Raw genomic sequence first — 22,268 nt, forward strand, 5'->3', positions numbered from 1 at the left:
ATGTGTACTGATTTCCCCTTATTCATTATTTCCGTAACCTTTTTTGAAAAAGTTAGCCTGGTTAAGCTGCAGAATCTACCCTTGACAAAAGTGAAATGGCTTGGGTCAAAAGTTTGTAGGTTACCTTTGTCCTTGTTTGTTAATTCCATAATATATTTTTTCCATAGCCTTACAGATAAGGCTGGTCAAACTTATTCTTCTGTATTTTCCTGTCTGCATTGACACTCCACTTTTGTGCAGGTGGTAGAACTGTTGTTGCCCAAGATTTGTCTGGCACAAAATCTGTTTGAAGGTTGATATAGAATAGGCTTTGTGGGGGATCTGATAGGACCTGTTGCAGGCTGATCAGTAGGCAACTTGGTATGTCTTGAGGACTTTAAATTTGATGGAAGGTCTAGATATGGGTATGCAATTTGGGATTGTAGAGAAAGAGGGGACAGGGGAATTAAAGCTAAACTTGCTATGTCCTCAAAGTCTGAGTATGTGCTATCATTTACTATTTTGTGCAGTTTTGGCTCTGCTTCTGATGTTTCTAACATAGTTAACAAAAGGCCTTAAGGTTGTTTTTGCATGAATGGCTGTTTTTACCTCACATCTAGCTTTGGTTGATTTGATCATTGATTGAAGTTCCTTGTTGCATTTAGCAAGAACATTTTTTTTTAATTTTGAGAGTTATATTTATTATTAAATGCAATGTTTTATTTCATTTTATTGTAGAGACAGTTTATATTTGGGTTCCACCATTCCATCATAGGGTTTTATTTTTAAATTTGGCATTGTGTTTACTTAGGATAAAGATCGATGCATATATGCAGCTATTTGAATGCGCATAGAATATGTCAGTAAAAGATTCTGTATACACTGTGGGGTCATCACGTTGGAGAGGGGTTGATTTTAGCCAGGTCATCACTCAGTTTGAGTAAACTAGCTTTTACATAATCTTTAAATACTGAGGTATTTGAAGAAGCTTATGTCATCAGTCTTATTGAGAATTTGACTGAACTATGGTCTAATTTGACTAAGGAGTGGGTTGCGACTGATGGGGAATAAAACTATTCCATGTCGGTGAGGACCCAGTCGAGGCTTGTGTCTCCCCTATTTGGGAGCAGACTAACTTGTCTGAATAGTTTATATTTATGAAAGCTAGACAGATAGACAGATAGATAGATAGATAGATAGATAGATAGATAGATAGGTAGATAGTTAATAGATAGGTATATAGATAGACAGAAAGATAGATGGACATGTAGCTTAGATGGAAGCATAGGTAACAAAATACATAAATAACATACCCCAGGATTCAGCAAGCTCTGCGCGGTGTGCAGGGAATAGTGCAAGAGCTGCTGCAGGCAATGTGGCCGATTTGCGATCCAGGAATGAGCTCCCAGGAAGTGCACAAGCACTCCTACACTATTCCTGCATGGACACAGACCCTGTATGCTAATTACCTCATTTGCTGGTAAAAAACATGCAAATGAGGTGAATTAGCAATACAGGAAGCAGGCAGGCTCCCATGCAGGAATACTGTAGACTGCAGAAATGTATTCATGCAGTAGTTGAATACATTTCTGAAAACTACAAAATGGAGGTATGACAGCTCATACAAAAGCATGTATTATAAGGGTTAGGCATGCCAATGGGCAAATATATGTCCATAGACATAAGAAATAGTTTCAAAATTATAAAAAATAACTTTTTTTTTTTTTGCCGATTTCGGCCATTTACACATAGGGCAGCGGTGTGCAAATGAGACAAGCCTAAAAATAAGAAAAAAAGCTGGAAATAAGCTTTTAAACCAAAATCATCATTTTGCCATAATAGTCAATGGCATGCATAACCCAACAAGACCATGTAATAGTGGTTACTAAGGGGGAAGGCTGCGTGTCAGTCTTGTAACCATGCATTAGCAGTCAGTTCTATGCAAATGAGGGGAATGATACTGAATCACAGATTTTCCCTCAGTGCTAGCTTGCACCCAACCATGTAGGTGCAATAACACCATGGTCTAAGCCTAAGAGCTAAATTATCTCATGAGGGGGAGTTGTCATGACTACTGTAAGCTTATTGGAGCACAGTGGCCCATGTTTGCCCTTACCTAAGCACAGCTAAGGAAGTGGGTGGGTTTGGAGCTGCCTAGCAGTACTTATATTGCCTAAATGGGTGTGCGCACGGCGCACTGTGTTTTAAAAAAAAAAAAAAAAAAAACAGTAAATAGCAGCTCCATTCACATCTGAGCACTTGGTTTGTGTGGCTCACCTTGGGGCTTAAATGGGAAGGGAAAACAGCAGTAGGAAGGCAATCAATGAGAACTAGTATAGCTGGCAGGTGAAATGCATCAAAAGCAGCCAATTACTCAGGCAGTAACTCAGCCCAGCAAACTACTATAAACTATTCAAACACCTTTCACTCTGGTTTTTCCCACAAACTCTACACCACCGGTGTGCACAAACAGGGAAGTTTTACCTAACAAAAGCAACAAAAAGATAGGGGCTCCTGTAGCTCTCATACATCAGTATGTGGAAGAGGCTGAGGGTGGTAGGGGTGAGAATACTGATGACCAACCCACAGTGAGGAGAAGGAGAAGAGTGTACAGACCCAGGGTAACCTACCAGGGTCTACATGAGCTGGAGATAGTGGAGCATTATAGGGTGGACAGTGACCACCTACAGCAAATTGTTCAGCTGTGCCAGCCATGCCTCACACACAGAACCAACAGAGGGGAACCCATCCCAGTGGATACCAAGGTATTTGTAGGCTTAAGAATACTAGCCACAGGTACCTTCCAAAGGCCAACTGGGGATATCATGGGGATCTCACAGACATCAGCATCCAAGGTACTCCACCAGTTACTGTATGCCATGTCAGCACATGCTGGTGAGCACATACATTTCCCCAACACCCGTGAGGTGTTGACCAGCAAGATGCATCTCTTCCACCAAAGTAGCAGAATACCAGGTACTATAGGCTGCACACACATACACATCAAAGCACCACCCGTCGAGCGGGGTAGAGTCTACATAAACCGCAAGGGCTTCCCCTACGTCAACTGCCAGGTTGGGTGCGATGCCCAGGACATTATAATGAATGTGTGTGCTGGCAGCCCTGGAAGCTACCATGACTCCACATCTGGTATATGATGCAGCTGTACCAGAGATTTGCCAGTGGGGACATCCCATATGGGCACCTAGTGGGGAATTCTGGTTATGCACTGGGGCTGTGGCTGATGACACCCATCAGAAATGCACACACATCTGAACAGGAACTCCATAATGAGGCACACACACACAAAGCAGAATCATAATAGAGCATGTGTTTGGGATGCTCAAGTCACGGTTCCGGTGCATGGACATATCCGGTGGAGATTTGCAGTACTTTCCAGATACATGTACATACATTTTCATTGTATGTGCCATGCTACACAATATGATCCTGCGGAAACAGCTGCAGCAGGAACAGCACAGGGCAGGGCCACACAGCCCCCCATCATTGCCAAGGCCAGCACAGGCACAGAGTGACTCAGAGGAATAACAACCTGAGCCTGCCCCTGTAGGCACAAGGAGGCATGCCCAGTATTCCCAGGCTTTGGCAAAGAGGCAGCACACAGCACATACACCGACATGGTAGGAACCCAGGGAATGACACCTCTCTCTGACTCACACATACAGTAAAAGGGATGTCAAACATGACACTACTGGCACAGCCACAAGGTAAGTCACTCTCCCTATCAATTGCTGAATGGACTAGTATATTCTGCTACTTGTATCTATGGTATGGATGTGAGCATGCAAGGGAATTGGGTGGCTGAATGGGATGGCAGCAGATAGTAGACACCTAGATGGGCAGCATGAAATCCATAACAATTACTGGTGTCAACAAAGAAGGCAGTGCTAGACAAGGTCACAAATCCCACTGCAGGACATGTGGTGGGCCAAAAGTGTGTCCACAGGACACACACATGCATGTCAGTGAGGCTCGCATACCCAACAACAGTCTCAGCCAGCAGGACAGATGTAGATGACCACAAAGAAAGGCTGTGGTGAGGCCTCCAATTGATGGCAAAGGAGAACAGCACCCCTCCAGACCTACACAGAAAGAGTACAACAGGTCAGACAGTTGGATGTTATTTCTGAAGGGTAAAAAGTCTGAAACTGAAATGTAGGTCAATAAAATTTAAGATCTGTACTCCACTGATATGCCTCTAGTCTGCATGATAGGTTGGAATACAAAATGAAATGGAAGCCAACAGAGTACCTGAAATACCAGTACAGTCATAGCAAATGTTTACAGTTGTCAGGTGTGCCCCCCCCCCGACAATTCTATGTAGAAATGTAGTAACATATACGTGTGGGTTTAATAACAGTGGAGCACGGATTACTTGAGTTGGCCCAATTAGCAGGATAGATTGTTGCACATGTACAATATGCAGGGCTCCATGTGTTAGGTTGTTGTGTGTTGTATATTGTGTGGAAGTGGTCAGCATGTAGGCATGGAGGGCTGTGTCCCAGTGGCCTATGGCCAGTACTGTTGATGACAGGGCCATGTTCTGACAACTGCAGTGCCAACTACAATGCATCCCAGCAAGACCCAATCCAGCAGTCATCCATACTCATAGTTCGGATGTAACATCTGTCACCATCTGAAAGATGGGCATGCCATGAATGTGGGCCCAGACATACACACAGTACACATGTGAAAGTACCCTAAACAGAGTATGTAAAATGTAACTGTCAAATGCACACACCTTTGGAATTGTACATACAGGTTAGCAGCACATTAGTTGTCTGTGTAGTATGGAATACTGATGCAGTCTGGACAATCATTGGCAGACCACAAAATGCACTTTTATGAAGTAATGAGAAACTGATGATGTCCCCGCACAAGCCAGCATAAGGAGAATGTCCCAGGTGCATCTGTGAATCAGCTGCAAGAAGCTTCCATATCACACATGCACTCATCTCACCCCACCATCTGCCACAGGTTTATCACAGGTCATAGGTTGGTACTGAGTACAGTATGACCCCCACATCTGTATGGAAATACCCACAGAATGCAGCATGCTGAAGAGTGTCCCATGCAGGTGTGTCCAAAGCTGTAAGCAGCACCCTGCCAGCATCACCCACACCAATGGATTAATAAGGACATGAACTATTGCCATTAACACCTCACACACCTACCCTGTCACCCCAAGGGAATCCAGTGGATTGCAGCCTGGGGCTGTAGGAGTGACAGAATGCACTGGCCTGCTACAGATGGCCTGCATCACTAACAAATGCCCTACAGTCCTCTGTCAAAGGCCTGTGCCGCACCCATACTGCCAATGTATGTTATCTCATGGGGTACCAAATATCAATATAACACAGTCCACAGAACACACATGCAAGGCCATGTCGACAAATCTCAGTAGCATGACAACCATGTCCTAGTGCATGAACTGTGGATCAACCCCTAAACACTGCTGGGATGAAGGGAAAACTATAGGGATATTTATCAGACATCACTCGCATAATGTTAGGAAGAAGGTAGAATAACAGAGGTGGGGAGTGTAGAAGTATGAACACCATGGAGTGGGTGAAGTCTGAAACTCTGATGTGTGCCCATAATACACCTGCCTGCAAACCCAGTAATGGGTGGCTACACTCCTGCTCGTAAAGCACAATGTGAAGAGGAACTGACCAGATATATAAGCCCTGACTCTGGATAACCTGTGTGAATCTGTACAGCTGAGAAGTATGGCCCCAGCAGGATATGGCCATTCTGTCACATTGATAGATGTACAAGCAGGAGATCCTCAGCCACAACAGTACCAAGGAGCTGGAACATTTACACAGACCCATCAGCAAGTCTCTGCGATTCCCCCTCCAGAATGGCATGAGTGTGCAAGAATGTGTAGACTCCAGACCACAATACTGGACACAGCTTCATTCAACTTGTATTCCTCAAAAAATTACTGTGAGCAATTAAGTATATCTGTCAGTAGTTGATGATGTAATACATCACAGTGTAAAAGAGTACATATATCTGAATATCTCATGTAACACAAGCAGCACAGACACAATAGTTATTGCCCCTTGTGACTCCATATTGTCAACCTATCTAGAGATATCCTGCAGAAACAGGTTGCTAGCTGTAGGTGTAGAACACAAATTCCTCTACTGGAGTACAACCTACCTGTAATGGATTCACACATTCAATACAGAAAGTCATACTGAGCATGCTCAGACACTTAGAGAAATGAAGCCCATGTCTGATAAAAACAGTGGACTATACATATCTGTCAGTCACAGATTTCTGTGCACACATACCACATTGCACACCATTCATGCTTTGTACACACATTGGATAGGAACACACACATATATCCAAGGACAACACACTATAATAGGTCAAACATATACAAACAGAAATGTGGGGAGAGAGAGACAGACAGTGACAAAGAGCTTCCCATCATGAGGCCTGTACCATCCACCACACATCCAATTGCCCATTATCACATGATGTGCTGATGTCTATCAATGTAGACATTTGCTTCTGGTAGCCCTCAGCACTATAGTGTCTGTGGTGCTTGTGATAACTGTGTAACATGACAATACAAATCAGTATTCATCTAGCAGTTGTATACCCAGTCCTGTCAAACATAAAGTTGTATGTGACTGAGTGTTGTGTGTATGTTTCCAGATGAATGGTTTATGGCCCCATTCACAGACACTGCACTCCCCATTGCCTTACTTTAGCAAGCCTGCTGATGTCAGTCACCTTGAAATTCCCCTTTGGACAAGGTTTAGCCCTATAAACTCTGTTGCATGTGCAATAATGGTGTAATGCTATAGTGTGACATACTAGTTAAGTAGGAGTTCTAATCCCAGACATGGCAACTATGAAGCTCTGTGTTTGTGTTTGTAGGGATCAATGATTTTGAGGCCATTCACAGTCACTACTCCTCCCATTACCCTACTTTTGCAAGCCTGCTGATATCAGCCACCTTGAAGTACCTCTTTGGACAAGATTCAGCCCTGTAAGCTCTGTGGTGTGTGTAATAACTGTGTAATATTATAGTGTGATGTACTAGTTAGGTAGGAGTTTTAATCCCAGACATGGCAACTGTGAAACTGTGTGTGTTTGCGTGTGTAGGGATCAATGATTTTGAGGCAATTCCCAGTCACGACACCTCCCATTGCCCAACTTTAGCAAGCCTGCAGATGTCAGTCACTTTGAAATATCGCTTTAGACAAGGTTCACCCCTGTAAGCTCCATGGTACATGCAATAACTGTGTAATGCTGTAGTATAACATGCTAGTTAGGTAGGAGTTCTAATCCCAGATATGGTAACTATGGAACTGTGTATGTGTGTGTAAGGATCAATGATATTAAGGCCATTCACAGTCCCTACACCTCCCATTGCCTTACTTAAGCAAGCCTGCTGATGTCAGTCACCTTGAAATACCTCTTTGGAGAAAGTTCAGCCCTGTAAGCTCCGTGGCTCATACAATAACTATGTAATGTTATAGTTCCACCTACTAGTTAGGTAAGAGTTCTAATCCCAGACATGGCAACTGTGTGCATGTGTAGGGATCAATGATTTTGAGGCCATTCACAGTCACTACACCTCCCATTGCCTTACTTTAGCAAGGCGGCTGATGTCAGCCACCTTGAAATACCTCTTTGAACGAGGTTCAGCCCTGTAAGTTCCATGGTGCATGGAATAACTGCGTAATGCTATAGTATGACATACTAGTTAGATAGGAGTTCTACTTCTAGACATGGTAACTGTGCAGGTGCGCGCGCGCGAGCGCGCGCGTGTGTGTGTGTGTGTGTGTGTGTGTGTGTGTGTGTGTGTGTGTGTGTGTGTGTGTGGGGATTAATGATTTTGAAGCCATTCACACTCACTACACCTCCCATTGCCCTAATGTAGCATGCCTGCTGATGTCAGTCACCTTGAAATAATGCTTTGGCCATTTATCAACCAGGTAAGCTCTGTGGTGAGTGTGATAACTGTGTAATACTATAGTGTAGCAAACTAGTTGAATAGGAGTTTTAATCCTGACCTTGCCAACTGTGATAATGTGTGTGATTCCTGAGAGACTGTGGGTGTGCCTTCCTTAACACTTGCTTTTGTGGGCAGTCACATGTACTACACTTCCCTTATCCCTACTTTATCACTGCTGCTGATATCACTCACTTTAAAGGATACCTTTGGACAGCTGTCCAACATGTAAGCTCCATGGCACATGCAATAACTGCATAACAATGTAATAGCAATACATACCTCAGGTAGGGGTTTGAAACTCAGTACCTGTAAGTGTGTGTTTGTGTGTGTTTCATCAGTGTCCTGTATGGGTATTGGGGTGATTGTGTAATGACAAGATCCATTGCAGTGTGAGTTTTGCTACATCATTATACTGGGGAGCTACATGTCCCATTGTTGACATTACAAGGCCAACATCTTCCAAACACCATATAGATTGTTGTAGTCAGTCCAAAGCCATAAATGTGTACAGCCATGTCCAATTACCATGTGACAGTATGGATTAGTACACAATATAGGCAACTGTCATAATGCCCAGATACCACTCTCCACCCATGGATTATACACACACATGCTTGTCTCTTACTCTCCTACTCCCTTCCTTTCTTACTTTGTCTCTGCCTCTCTCTCTCTCTCTCTCTCTCTCTCTCTCACTCCCTCTCTGATGGATGTGGAAAAGTACATCTGCTTTGGTTAGGCAGCAGCTTGAGTTTTGTAAGTGATGCTCATGATCATCTGATGGCCTGTGCATGAATTGCAGTCTTCCACTTGCTAATTGCATGTGGAACAGCTGCGGTATCATTCCTATAGGTGATTGCATGGAAACACACTCCTATAACAAAGCACTTCATGTGGGTATTGGCCCTTTTCCTTCACTGTGAGCAGGACTTCATGTGAGTGTTTGACAAACAGCATCACAGGGGATAGTTGGATATAACTCTTACAACATACACTGTGGATACAGGCCAACAAACAGTAGGGGGATGTTCCAGACATGGGGACAGAATGTAAGTATTGTTCTTCTACATTTGAAGTAATGTTGGTTTAACAGGATTTATGTGGATATGGCTGTTCTACGTTATTTAAAATCTGGCATGACAGTGTTATGGGGTAGAGGAAACTCTCACCTGTAGGGCTATCTGCAGACTGGCCAGACTTTGGAGTCTTACATGTGTTGTGTTACTTACACATTTCCTATCTTTAGAAATGCAGTAGCATACTCTGATGATTCCAGTCAGTACATGGTGACATCCATGTGAGTTACTGACTTCATATCCCTCAGAATACATATGTCACAACAAACCCTGTTACACCAGTAAATGTATGAGTTTATCACAGCAACATGTCAATATTGGCCCTGTGTTTGCACCTCCAACCCCAAGTCTGTCTACCCTTGTACATATGTCATGCAGTAAGAGATGCATATGTTCTGTACGTCTTTATTTACTGACATAATACTTGATAACAAGCCAGTGAGATATCAGACTGCTAAACAAGCCAGTGAGATATCAGACTGTTAGACATGTTATGTATAGTAGGCCATATATTTGAGGACAAAACCTGGACATTCTGTTATAGTGTGTACAGTAGTGAGGTCTGTGTACTTATGGTGATTGTTGACAGAGTGTGTATTGTAAATATGTAACTTGGCCTGTGTACAGACTGTGGTAGATGTCATTGTTCTTGGTCCTGTTCTATCTGATGTTGCATGCTGCTCCAGTGTATGGTACCCTATCGGCGTACATGTTTGTAGGGCCAGACTGACACATGTCCCATACCACAGTCAGACATCAGACTACACTGTCTATTGGCCCAGTATATGTAGGGTTAGTGTGTGAGTGGCACATATGAGGATGGTGTTGTTCACACAGTCCATACACTGTAATATTAATTAGGCTTACCATAAGTGACTGTGGCTGTGTTCTGATTGGTTGTGGGTATGCACTTTCACACTGGTGTCTGTTACTCCATGCTGTTACATGCCTGTAGTGCCTGCTATATTTGCAAGTACATGTGTATTCCCCCATAAGAAACATAGGCCAGTGTTGTGGCAGTCTGCTTGTAGTTCGTAGAGTGCTTTGTGACATGCCTAGAAGCTCAGTGTATTTACCTAGTGTGGTGTTATGTCCAGATATGTGTCAGATGCACTGTTGCTGGACCACCATAATTGCTGTGTAGTTCTGACAAAGCAGTGGGATGCTGTACAGATGTATTTCACTAACTAGTGGGTAGTATGTGGGCTTGTGACCTTTGCTCCTCCAGTTAACATGTGTCAGGATGGACAGGAGTGTGTGAATGCATAAACTCTGTGAGCTTATCTATTCCAGTATTTTTGTGATATCCCCATTTACATGGCTGTAAACATCCACTTTGTCAGGCTTGGTCCACACGTCTTGCACTAAGGAGTTCTGTGTATACAAGAAAAAGCAGCACAGGTTCCAGGCACAGCTTGACACAAAAATATTTAATAAGTACAAAAACAAGGGTAAGCACTTTCGCGGATCAAGACTCCGCTTCTTCAGACCATGATAAAACATAGCAACTGTTACTCTATATTTAAATATAATACATCCAATAGAATTCAAACTTGAAAATGATGCAATAATTGAAGTTAATAAATACATACATTAATAGGATTATCTGAACTGTTAAAAATGTAACCATTCATAGTAAATGACTGTTATATAAAATTAACTATAACTAATAATGTAAAACATATATTTATAACATGACAAACAAGGAAACTTAGTTCACTTAAAATAATGATAATCAATTGTAAAAGTCCCACCTACAAACTATCTGCACTAGGCTAATTCAAATTCATTAATGCTTCAGATATCTAGCTCTTAAGAATGGTTTTAGTGACACTTTATTATTCAAGCCAGGGTACTTGTCTGACTGTAATTTTAAAATCCATTTCTGCTCTGCAGATTCTGTTCTGTTCTGTTCTTAAGGTCATCTCCTCTAACATTGACATGTGAAAGTTCTACAGCTAAAAATTTAAACTTATGCTCATCGCCTTCCTTCATCACATGCATAGCTAAGGCATTAGACTCTTTCGAGTTCGAGTTTAGAGTTCCTGATATGTCGAAGATGTTCCAATATTCTATCTTTCAAAAGTCTGTTCGTTTTGCCAATATAATATGCATAGCATGTTGTACAAAAACTAAGGTAAACCAAATTCTTAGTGGAGTTGGTATATATAGTTAGGGTGTGTGTGTGGGGGGCACAGCCCCCCACATTGGGGGTGGGGTGGGGGGCAAAGTCCCCACCTAGTTTCCATCAAAAGAAGAAAATAACACAAAAAGTACAGATGCTGTGCCCCCCACAACCCCCCCTTACTATATATACCAACTCCAGGGTCGCACGACATTGGGGAGGGGGACTAATCCCTGTTATTTGTCTTGAAGTATACTGAATTACTGGTTGTCAGTCAAATGAACTTTAGATCAAATGGGTTTCAGTCAAATGGTCTGTTGATCAAATGAAGGTAACCCACATATATATATATATATATATATATATATATATATATATATATATATATGTACATATATATATATATATATATATATATATATATATATATATATATATATACATATATATATATATATATGTGTGTATATATATATATATATATATATATATATATATATATATATATATATATATATGGGTTCACTTTATAACATCGAAATACTGAAATGTCGAATTTCAGTATCTCGAAGCTATAAAGTCGAATGTTACAAATAGCGAATGTTCATAATCGCGAATTTCATATATCTCGAATATATGTCGAATAAGCGGTTATGAAGTTGCGCTACTTAATGTCTGGGTTTGTGTTTTGTTGGTGCGCGGTGCCATGTGTGGATGTAGGTGTTATGTCAGGTAAGTGTGTGTTTTGTAAGGGTTTTGAGTGGGAGTTAGAGTGTGTGTGAGGGATTGGAGAATGTGCGTGTGTGAGTGAGCTTTTGTGTTGTGTTTGTGCAATCTCGGAGTTAGTATATTTAAGTAGGGGGGGTGTGGGGGGGGCGTGTGTGTGAGTTGTGTATGTGTGTTTTTTTTTGTTTATGTTATGATGTGGGTGTTGTGTTGTATGTTTAGTGTAGTGTGTGCGGTGTTTTCGGTTATGTGGTTTTGCGGTTTTTGTTTTTCGGTGTTTTGTGGATTCTGTTTTATAGTCTCGAGATACTGAAATTCGATATTTCAGCATTTCGAGGTTATAAAGTGAATCCACATATATATATATATAAAAGAATATATAGATGTATATAATTACATATATAACTATATATGTGTATATACATGTACACATATAGCTACATCCTTATTATGTGTAAACATGAGTGTTGTATATACCTTCCCAGATGTATCCCACCATATTTATCTGATATGTGTTTGTTTATATATATATATATATATATATATATATATATATATATATATATATATATATATATTTACATGGTGTAGGCTTCACTTACCAGTGCACAAATCTGCTTAGCATTTACATTTAAGCAATGGTTACTCCTGTTAAGCATAGCATAACCTTGGTAACTAGTGATCACATTCCAGTCTGATAAAAAAGCAGAGTAATGACATTATTAATAAGTGTATTTCATGTAATGTACATAACATGCTTCTATTTGCTGTCATTACAGTAGCAAGGGGTGTGAGTATACCGTCTGGGACATCTGAGTGTATATGGTTAGTACAACAATCTGTTCTTTTTGTATGTTTTTCATACATGGGTAGTATTCTAGGTTATATGCAGTCATACTGGCATGTAGTGTATCATTACGTTACTACTGTTAACAGTGCTTTCCCAAGTAAGAGTAGATTGTAGATTGTAGTACCTGAACCAAACTCCCTTGCATGCAAAGATGGACTCTGAGTCCTGACTGTAGTGTTCTTGGTGTATGAGCTGCGTGTCATTAAGTATTTGCTACTGGCTTTGGATCTGACATGTGGATATTAACTATAGACTACTATGTGTATAGGACATGTCATTGAGGGCTGCTGTCATGTAAGAATGGCATATCTATCAGTGTCAGACATCTATCTGCCAAAACATTCATCCTAATGCATAACCAGTTGGCTAGCTGATGTCTGTCTGTGTTCTGTCAGATGTGCAGATGTCAGGTATCCATCTTGGCTGCTTACAGACTGACACTAATGTGTCTGCCCAGCTGTGTCATGAATGCCGCAGTTAAGAAACCCCACCCTGTATGAACCACATGCCATGGATACCTCACCTACACTGCCACAGTCAACAGAACATGCTTGGGTACAGTGTGATAGCCATTTCTGTGCATTTAAAGTGTTTTTTTTTTATTGTATTTGCTTTATTTTCTTAAAAAGCAAAAAAATATACTTGTTTTCCTACCTTTCTAAGCTAGTTTAGTCCAGTTTTCAGGTTAGTGCTGAATTCAGGGCTGTGTTACAAGTTTCTGTGTTTGCCCATACCTTACTTGGATAGAAGGAAGTTTATCCGTTCACTGTGAGAGTGGGAGCTTTGAGCAGCCTATCTGTCTCTGGAGGAGTGGTTTCAGCCCAGTAATTAGCAGTTTATTGGCCATTTTGGGCTAATTTTTATCTCTTTTATTTCCCTGCTATAAAACCCGCATTTGCGTGGTTTTGCACGCCGGGCAGTGCCAGTTAGCTAGGGTATAACTATTCCCGGCTTCACAAAGTCTACTCTTCAATTTTTCCCCTGGAACTAGACAAACTCAACTTAAGCACTCAAATCATTTACTTCTCATCCCTGCACCTGCCCAAAACTCATAGAAAGCACTAATAAACCTTAGCACTAGACCCCCCTATACTGCAGAGAAGGACAAGGCTCTCTGTTTGACCTTACCAGCCAGTCAGTAAAACAGTTCACTGTACCTATACAGGCATGTCCAAAGGGCAGTTTCAGGTGTACTCTCCAGTCCAACTGGTGAATCTGGGCATTTTGAAGCAATCTTACAATTGCCTCATGTACACAGACAACCCTCTCCTCCTTCCACCAAACACTAATACATGCGAGAGATGCAATTATACAGCCAAACTGGAGGCTAAGGTCTCTCAACCCAAGACTGGACCAGGCAGTCAAGAGGAGAAGGGAATTACTTGCATCACACCACCAGTCTTACATAGAACTATAAAACCAGCACTGGCAAAAAACACACATAAATACACAAAAACATACTCGGAGGCTCTAAATAAAAATCTGCAAAAGCAACAGAGACCTCCAAAGCAGACATCCAAGAAACCTCCACCCCCCAGCACAGACCATGAAACACATACTTCACAAAACCAGTGTGCCACACAATCACAGCCCGTAAGGCAAAATAATACACCCAACACACTAGTAATAGGTGACTCTATAGTCAGGCACACTGATGTCCCACTCACTAGGCTGAATAAGGAGAAGGCTACTGTTAATTGCCTGTTGGGTGCCAGGATCTGCCACATAACACAAGCACTCAGGTCACTCCAGAACAAGTACAAATATGACTGTCATTGTCCATGTTGGTGTGAATGACCTGAGCCGTACCTCCCTGGACTACATGAAAAGAGACATGGAGTAGCTCTCTGATCACGTAGCCCAGGCTGGTATAACCCTGACAAAACACCAAAGGCCAGCAGAAAGAGTACATAAGGCACTTGTAGATCAAGTAAAGTAAATAAAAAATTACTTTATTCAGACCGGTTTCGGCTACCCAGCCTTCCTCAGTGAAACGAAATCACAAACATATTCCTAATTAGGCTATATACACCCACCCCCAACCAATGACTGGGGACAAACTGCTGGAAATGTTCTCATGTGGACACTGTGGGTCATGCCAATTTGTGAGCAAACTGAAACAATTCACCAGTGCCAACACCAGCAGGGTATATGATTTACGGCTTTTTGGAAATTGTGGTAGCAGTTGGATAGTCTATTTAGCCACATGCAAATGCTCTGCTTTTTATGTTGGCCAAACCTCCCGTTCATTGAGATCAGGATGTCGGAACACAGAAGTGATATATTATATGTTGCTTATATTCACCATATTCATATATAATGGACTGGTTATATGTAATTCTAGTTATTGTACTCAAATATATATAAAAGTTTATAAGAGTATGACTTTTTAAGGCATATGCAGGACACCACAGTTGGTTATGTTTCTTTTTCTTTTTGTTGTTATGTATATCAAATAATTTTATTGATCACATTTTGTGTTGATCACATGGATGTATATATATATATATATATATATATATATATATATATATATATATATCTAATATGTATTCATACATTTATATTGTTATATGTAGGTATGTTACCATATGTATAAATAATGTCTTCATATGTATTTTTTATTTACACATGCATAGATATCAATACTTAAATGTGATTTCAGTTTACTGTTCTATTTGTAATGCTTTTGTATTACTTTTTTCATTTTTTTATTTTCCAGGTTGAACCATGTCTTCCATTGGTTGGGGGTGGGTATATATAGCCTAATTAGGAATATGTTTGTGATTTTGTTTTTTTTCGGTGTTTTGAAAGGTTCATGGTTTGGCCGTGCATTTCGTACTTGCAGAGCCTTTGGTTGTTCTGGTATGACCCTGACCCTGAATAGCATCCTGCTCTCATCAAGAATGATACCACGGTATAGAGAAAAAATTATCAATTTCAACAATTGGCTAAGCTTCTGGTGTCATTCAAAGGGGATCCAGTGTTTGTCAGCCTGGGATGACATGCCCGACAAGCCATGCTGCTTTGCTAGAGATGGCTTGCACCTGTCACCCTTAGGCTTTCGAATACTGGCCAAGGCTCTTGCCACCCCCATAGTGCCTTTTTTAGGCAAGGCTCAAAAGACAAGCCCACCACTGTAAATAGCACAAGTAACAAAAAACTGAGAGTAATGCTGCTCAATGCCAGAAGTCTAAACCTCAAAATGCATGCACTCGAGGCACTCCTCAGTATGGAGAAAATCGATATATGTGCAGTAGCAGAAACCTGGTTTAAGGCTCCAGAGAGCACCCCAGCACTAACAGGCTAGAACTCATACCATACATTTTGGCCAGAAAACCTGGACCGAAATACAAAAGGCGAGGGAGTATCCATATTTATCAAGGATACCCACACCTCCAGGTTAGTGGCACAGCACGATGCTTCAGAGATGATCCACATGCAACTAACAACAGGCAAAACTGCTATTCAAATTATAGCTTGCTACAGATCACCCACCATGTCCCAGGAACCCCACTCTGTATTCCTGGAAACACTGGGAAACATAAAGGTCCTACCAAACACCCTGATATTGGGTGATTTCAATTATCCAAACATTAACTGGGAGAACTACTCAAGTACGAACTCCCTGGCCCAACATTTCCTAGAATTTATAAACTCAAACACCCTGGATCATCTGGTTAACACCCCCACCAGAGGTGACAACATATTGGACCTGGTCATCACCAACATGGGCAACCAGTGTTCCACACCAGAGGTCAACCCCTCGCTGGTTAGATCTGACCATAAACTAATCACTCTGGATATCCACATTCTGCCACCACCCCCGGTCAAAGAAACCACTGTAAAAAAACTTTTCAAAAGCAAACTTCACGTTACTTAAGACCGAGGTGGGAAGTTTCAAAGCCCCTGTGTTAAAGGATAATGCTGTCCAAGCTGCAAAATCTTTTACTAATGCACTCTATTGGCACCTACAAGAATGCATGGATTGTGCTATCTCAAACAAAACCAAAACTCACTTCTCCAAGAAAAGGAAGCCAGTCTGGTGGACCCCTGCCATAAACAAGCTATACTCTTGAAGGAGGAAACTAGTACAGAAAAGAGTAAAATCCCAAGAAGGGAAGACATCTCTAATCAGTATCAACAAGAAACTATGTTCCCTCATAAAATCATCCATGGCTAACTTCGAAAGAAAAATTGCCATGGACTCCAAAGATAACCACAAGGCATTCTTTATCTATGTCAAGAATCTAAGTGGCAATTCTCAGATCTGCTCGGAGTTAGTGCAGAATGGCACAAAATACACTGAACTGACTGATATAGCCAACATCCTGGCAGACAGGTTCAGTGCAAACTTCACCCCCCTCACCTCCAAAAGGGCCCATAACTATACCAGAAGAATGTAGTGCCTCTGAAATCACAGACACTCAGGTTAAAACAGCCCTTTCCAAAGCCAAAAACACAGCATCAATGGGACCGAAAGGTGTCCCAGGCTGCATCCTACATGAGCTCAAAGATGAACTAACCCCTCACCTAAACACACTGTTTAAACTCAGCCTCTCCACAGGCTACATGCCCACAGAGTGGCACACAGCAACGGTTATTCCGCTTCACAAAGGTGGAGCCACAATGGACCCCGGGAACTATCACCCTATAAGCCTGACTAGCTTGGTCTGCAAAGCTATGGAGCGGATCATCATGGATCTTATTAACAGAGACATTGGAAACCTCCAAACACTGGAACCAACCCAGTTTGGCTTTGTTAAGGGCAGATCATGCCTCCTAAACCTAGTGGACTTCTTTGAGACAGTTACCAAGCTTATAGATGAGGGAAAGGTGGTCCACACAGCCTACCTAGACCTCGCAAAGGCCTTTGACACTATTCCCCACTCAGGCATTATAGACAAGCTCACCAGCCTGAACATAAACCCCTACGTCACGAGATGAGTTGCCAATTGGCTCATGGACAGAACCCACATGATAAGAATTGCAGGAGCTAGGTCTGACTCTAAACCTGTTACAAGTGGCATTCCCCAGGGCTCAGTCCTGGGACCCCTCCTGTTTGTCATATACTTCTCAGAGGTACAAGCAAGCACAGGAGGACTATGGGTCACCAAGTTCACAGACAACTGCAAACAAGGGGCTATAATTGACTCTCCGGCTGACACAGACATCCTCCAAAAGGGTCTCACTGATACAGATACCTGGTGTCAAAACCATGGTCTCAAGCTAAATGCCAAAAAGTGCATAGCCATCCCCTTTGGAAAAAACAAAGTACCGACAAACTACCACATAGGTGGTAGCCCTGTAAATACGGAAGACGTAATAAGGGATCTGGGGACCCAAGTAGATAGTAACCTCTCCTTTAATAATCACTTTGCCAAAGTTGTTAGAAAATCCTTCTATGTGGCCCACCTAGTCACAAAAGGGTTTGCATACAGATCAAAAGAGGTCATTGGGCCCCTCTACGCATCCCTCATCAGACCCATCATAGAGTACAATGCCCCATTTGGGATGTACCTTACAAGACATCTGAAACAACTGGAAAGACCACAGAAGTTCCTCACCAAGAGGATCACTGGCCTCAAGCAGATGCCCTATGCAGCTCAACTGAAGAAACTCCAGCTGTACTCAGTTGCATACTGCCTACACAGAGGTGATCTCTGCCTGACATACAAGGCCATGTCCAACCCAGAATTGATGGACATGCTCCACCTAAAGAAAACCATATCCCCTCGAGCCACACGTTCCAGGGATCTAAACCTCACCACAACAATAACTAGGACATGCTGGAGGGATAGATTTCTGTCCCGGAGACATCCCATGCTCTGGAACAGGATTCCAATCTACATTAGGCAGATCTCCTTGCTAACCCTCTTCAAGAGAAACCTTGACGAGTGGATGGGAAACAGAAAGTTTACCCCAGGGATCACTTCAATGGCTCTGCTGGACAGAGGCACAGGGAACTAATCTAAGGGGGCGGTGAAAGCCAACACATTCGGTTAGGCTTATAAATGCCTTCGGGCAGATAGCCTAGTACCTACCTATGAACCTATAAACAGGTCTCCAAGACAGACACTGACCATGTTATGTAATATATGTTGCATACATGTCATTTGGAGCAAGTCACTGGCCCTCTGCAAGAGGCAACCAGATGATCGGATGTTACATTTAACTCTCACCCTGAGGATCACTTGTGTGGCATCAGTTGATAGACGGCCTGCTGACAAATGGTAGTTGGCATAATACCACTGTACCCACATCCCCTACTTTTCTCATCTCTCCATGGACAATACCCTGGTACACACCTAGGAACACCTGCACCTATGGACCACAGTACTGACAAATGTGTCAGTGTGTATAACTGAGAAAAAACGTGTGTGTGTGTTTGTAAACCTGTACTTGATAATACCCTAAGGGCTTTCTCACCCACTACACCCCCATTGCCATTGTTAGAAATGGCTGCTGCTGTAATGGACATTGCGTGTACCTTGTTGCACTCTTCACCCTATGGGATACCTGGAGCTTGCAGTACCAGCACAGCACTGTTGTACAAGTGGGTAGATAGGCATGGGTTACCCTCTGAGTCCTGGCAAGTGTAAGTATGTGCGCAAGTGTGTATATATGTAGGATACAGATTCCTGAGGCCACAATCTCCACATACAATACACATTGCCATAGTGTATAAGGGATAGTGATGTTGCTGACAGTAGGAGAGCCATGACAAATCATCACCCTACTATCCCTGTGGCATGTGCAATAGATGCATATCCCTGTAGTAGCACTCTTGAGATAGACAAGGGGTTGTATTGCATTCCTGGTCAATGTATTATTGTGGGTATTTCAGAGTATTATCATGGGTTTCAGTGAGTAAAATATCCAATGCGGTGTGTGGGTGCTGGGTATACTGTCTTTACACCATGGTTCCCCCAGTACATGTCCCAAGGTCCACTGTATGGGGACCACTGTCACCATCAACCATACAGGTAACTTATTACACTATCCAGCCCAGTGATGCATATGCTGTGTGCAAATTATCTGTAACAAAATGGCCTCACTGACAAGGTAGTTAGTACGGATAAACCCAGGTCTCTCAGATATGTCTATGACTGTTATGTATTTGTCAATGTGTATATGACAGTATGTCACACCATGTATTGTTCATAAACAACTAGTAAATCTCCCATTACCATACTGTACAAGGCCTGGTGATGTTCTTCACTTAAGAATCCTGGGACACACCTTATCCTAAAAATTGTGTAGTGTGTGCAATTAAGGCCACACACATTAGTAGCAATAAGTACCTAGGTAGGGGTTCCACTCTCAGTGTTCCCATCTAAGAGTGTGTGTGTGTATGTGTAGGGATCTACTTCAGTTTGCAGAAAATACATGTCCCAGGAGGTCATCTGTCTGAGAACTGACTGGCAAATGTTAACATTTCAAAGGTATTGTCTTGTGGAAATTCATTCCATCAAAACTAGTAGTAGATGTGTAAGTGCCCTCTTCCCCACTGTACAGCTGTACAGTGACACTGGGGTTGGTATATATAGTTGGGTGTGGATCTTGTGGACAAAGCCATCATCATTGGGGTTATTGTTGTGTGCATCCATCTGCTTAGTCAGCTGTAATACTGTACAGTTTATGTTAACAGGTTAAGTAGTTGTCAATCACACTGTCTGCAGTTCTATACCACCCCACAGCCTCCAAAGGGTAGGGCTGTGCCACCCACACCAGCACACCTATGTTTACCAAGTCAAGGATTGCACTACATTGGGTAAGGGGACATATACCCTGCCAGTACTTTAAAAGTCTATATCCAATGAACATGCTAACCACTTGTGTCACTTAGTTAATACTTAGCAACTACTGACAAGTTGTATACCTTTGGTTATTGTTAATTAGCACTGCAACACTAAGTCATATATACCTATATTGGTATTAAAAATTCTAGGTGTTGTCTTTAGCCCAGGTCATTATTGAAACTGGACCTTTAATTGCTCTCTTATAAACAAATAAACAGACAAAGAAATAAACATTTAAAATCTCCTATACTTTATTTTTGCAGAAGTAGTTTCCTAGGTCATAAATGAACTAGGAACTAGAATAATTGCTTTGAAAAAAAAATAATTTTGCTGCATTCCTAAACTGAGGTCTTTTATATATTGCTTGCAAAAGTGGTACTTCAAATGGAGCCCGCTGTCATAATTTTCTAAATATTAGTAATAGTTATTGCTGAATTAAAAATTCATCTCTGTTTATCTCAAGCTTTATTTATGTAACCAATAATATTTCAATATGTTTTTAATCAATACTCAAGAGTTGCAGATAGATGATTGTCTTTAACACAGAGGATTTTGATTGGGTCTCTGATGACAATTTCCTGCAGAATGGTGTAAACTGAAGCTTGAGAGGTGAATTTTGAAATCCATCTCAAGAAGATATAGTAAGAGTTGTGCTCACAATTCTTTATGCTGCATGGAGCTGTATGTGCTCCATGCTTGGAGGGAAAAATTACAGATGAATAGCGAGGAAAAAGCTTTTCTGTTGTAAGAAAAGTTCTCGAAATTCATCATCATCATCATCATCATCATCCTCCTCCTCCTCCTCATCATCATCATCAACCCCCTTTTTCCATGTTCTGCATGGGGTTGAGGTGTAGTGTCATCTGTCACCATCTCTCTCTTGATTTATTGCCACTCTTCTACCTTCTTCATCCTTCATGCCTGACTGTCACGTCTTCTCTCACATAATCCATTCATGTCTTTGCTAAACACCCTTGTTTCCTCTTGCCTTATTCCTGTCTCTCCCAAATCTTATTCAAGAGATTGTCTTCTGTTTTTCAGCACGTGCCTGAACCATTGTAATTTATTTTCTATGACCTTTTCTACTATTGGATAAACATGAGCTCTGCTCTGATGTCTTCATTTCTTCATCTATCTCACAGTGTGCATCTTACCATCCATTTCAGGCACTTTATCACCATCACCTCTAGCTTGCTCAACTTCTGTGTTTTCACTGCCCATATTTCTGTACCATACAGTAGTACTGGTCATATCACTGTTTTGTACTACACACTTTTCAGCTTCTTGGGCATTTTTCTGTCATATACTACCCCTGTCAGTTGGATGCAGCATCTCTGACTCTAGATTTGACCTCTGAATTCAGACTGCCCTTCTTTCAACTTCACAGGTACTTGAAGCTGTTAATCTGTTCCACAATGTTTCCTTCTATCTCAGCTCACAGCTTCTAATTTCCCCCATTTACTGCCATTACAAATGTCTTATCTGTAATCAGTTTCATCCCCTGTGCCTTCAGTTTTGCATTCAGTTCTCCTAGCCTTTGCAGAAGTTCTTGCTCAGTGTATGTTTGTAATGCCACTTCATCTGCATAGAACAACTTTGCTGATCTGTCCCCACCTACCTGTTATCTAATAATATTCCATCACTGATATGAACAACAGTGGGCTCAGTGCTGAACCCTGATGCATACTCACTCCCTCTGGGAACCCCT

Source organism: Protopterus annectens, chromosome 5.part0 (assembly GCF_019279795.1).
Source record: "Protopterus annectens isolate FY-2018-M chromosome 5.part0, PAN1.0, whole genome shotgun sequence".
NCBI classification, from domain to species: Eukaryota; Metazoa; Chordata; order Ceratodontiformes; family Protopteridae; genus Protopterus; species Protopterus annectens.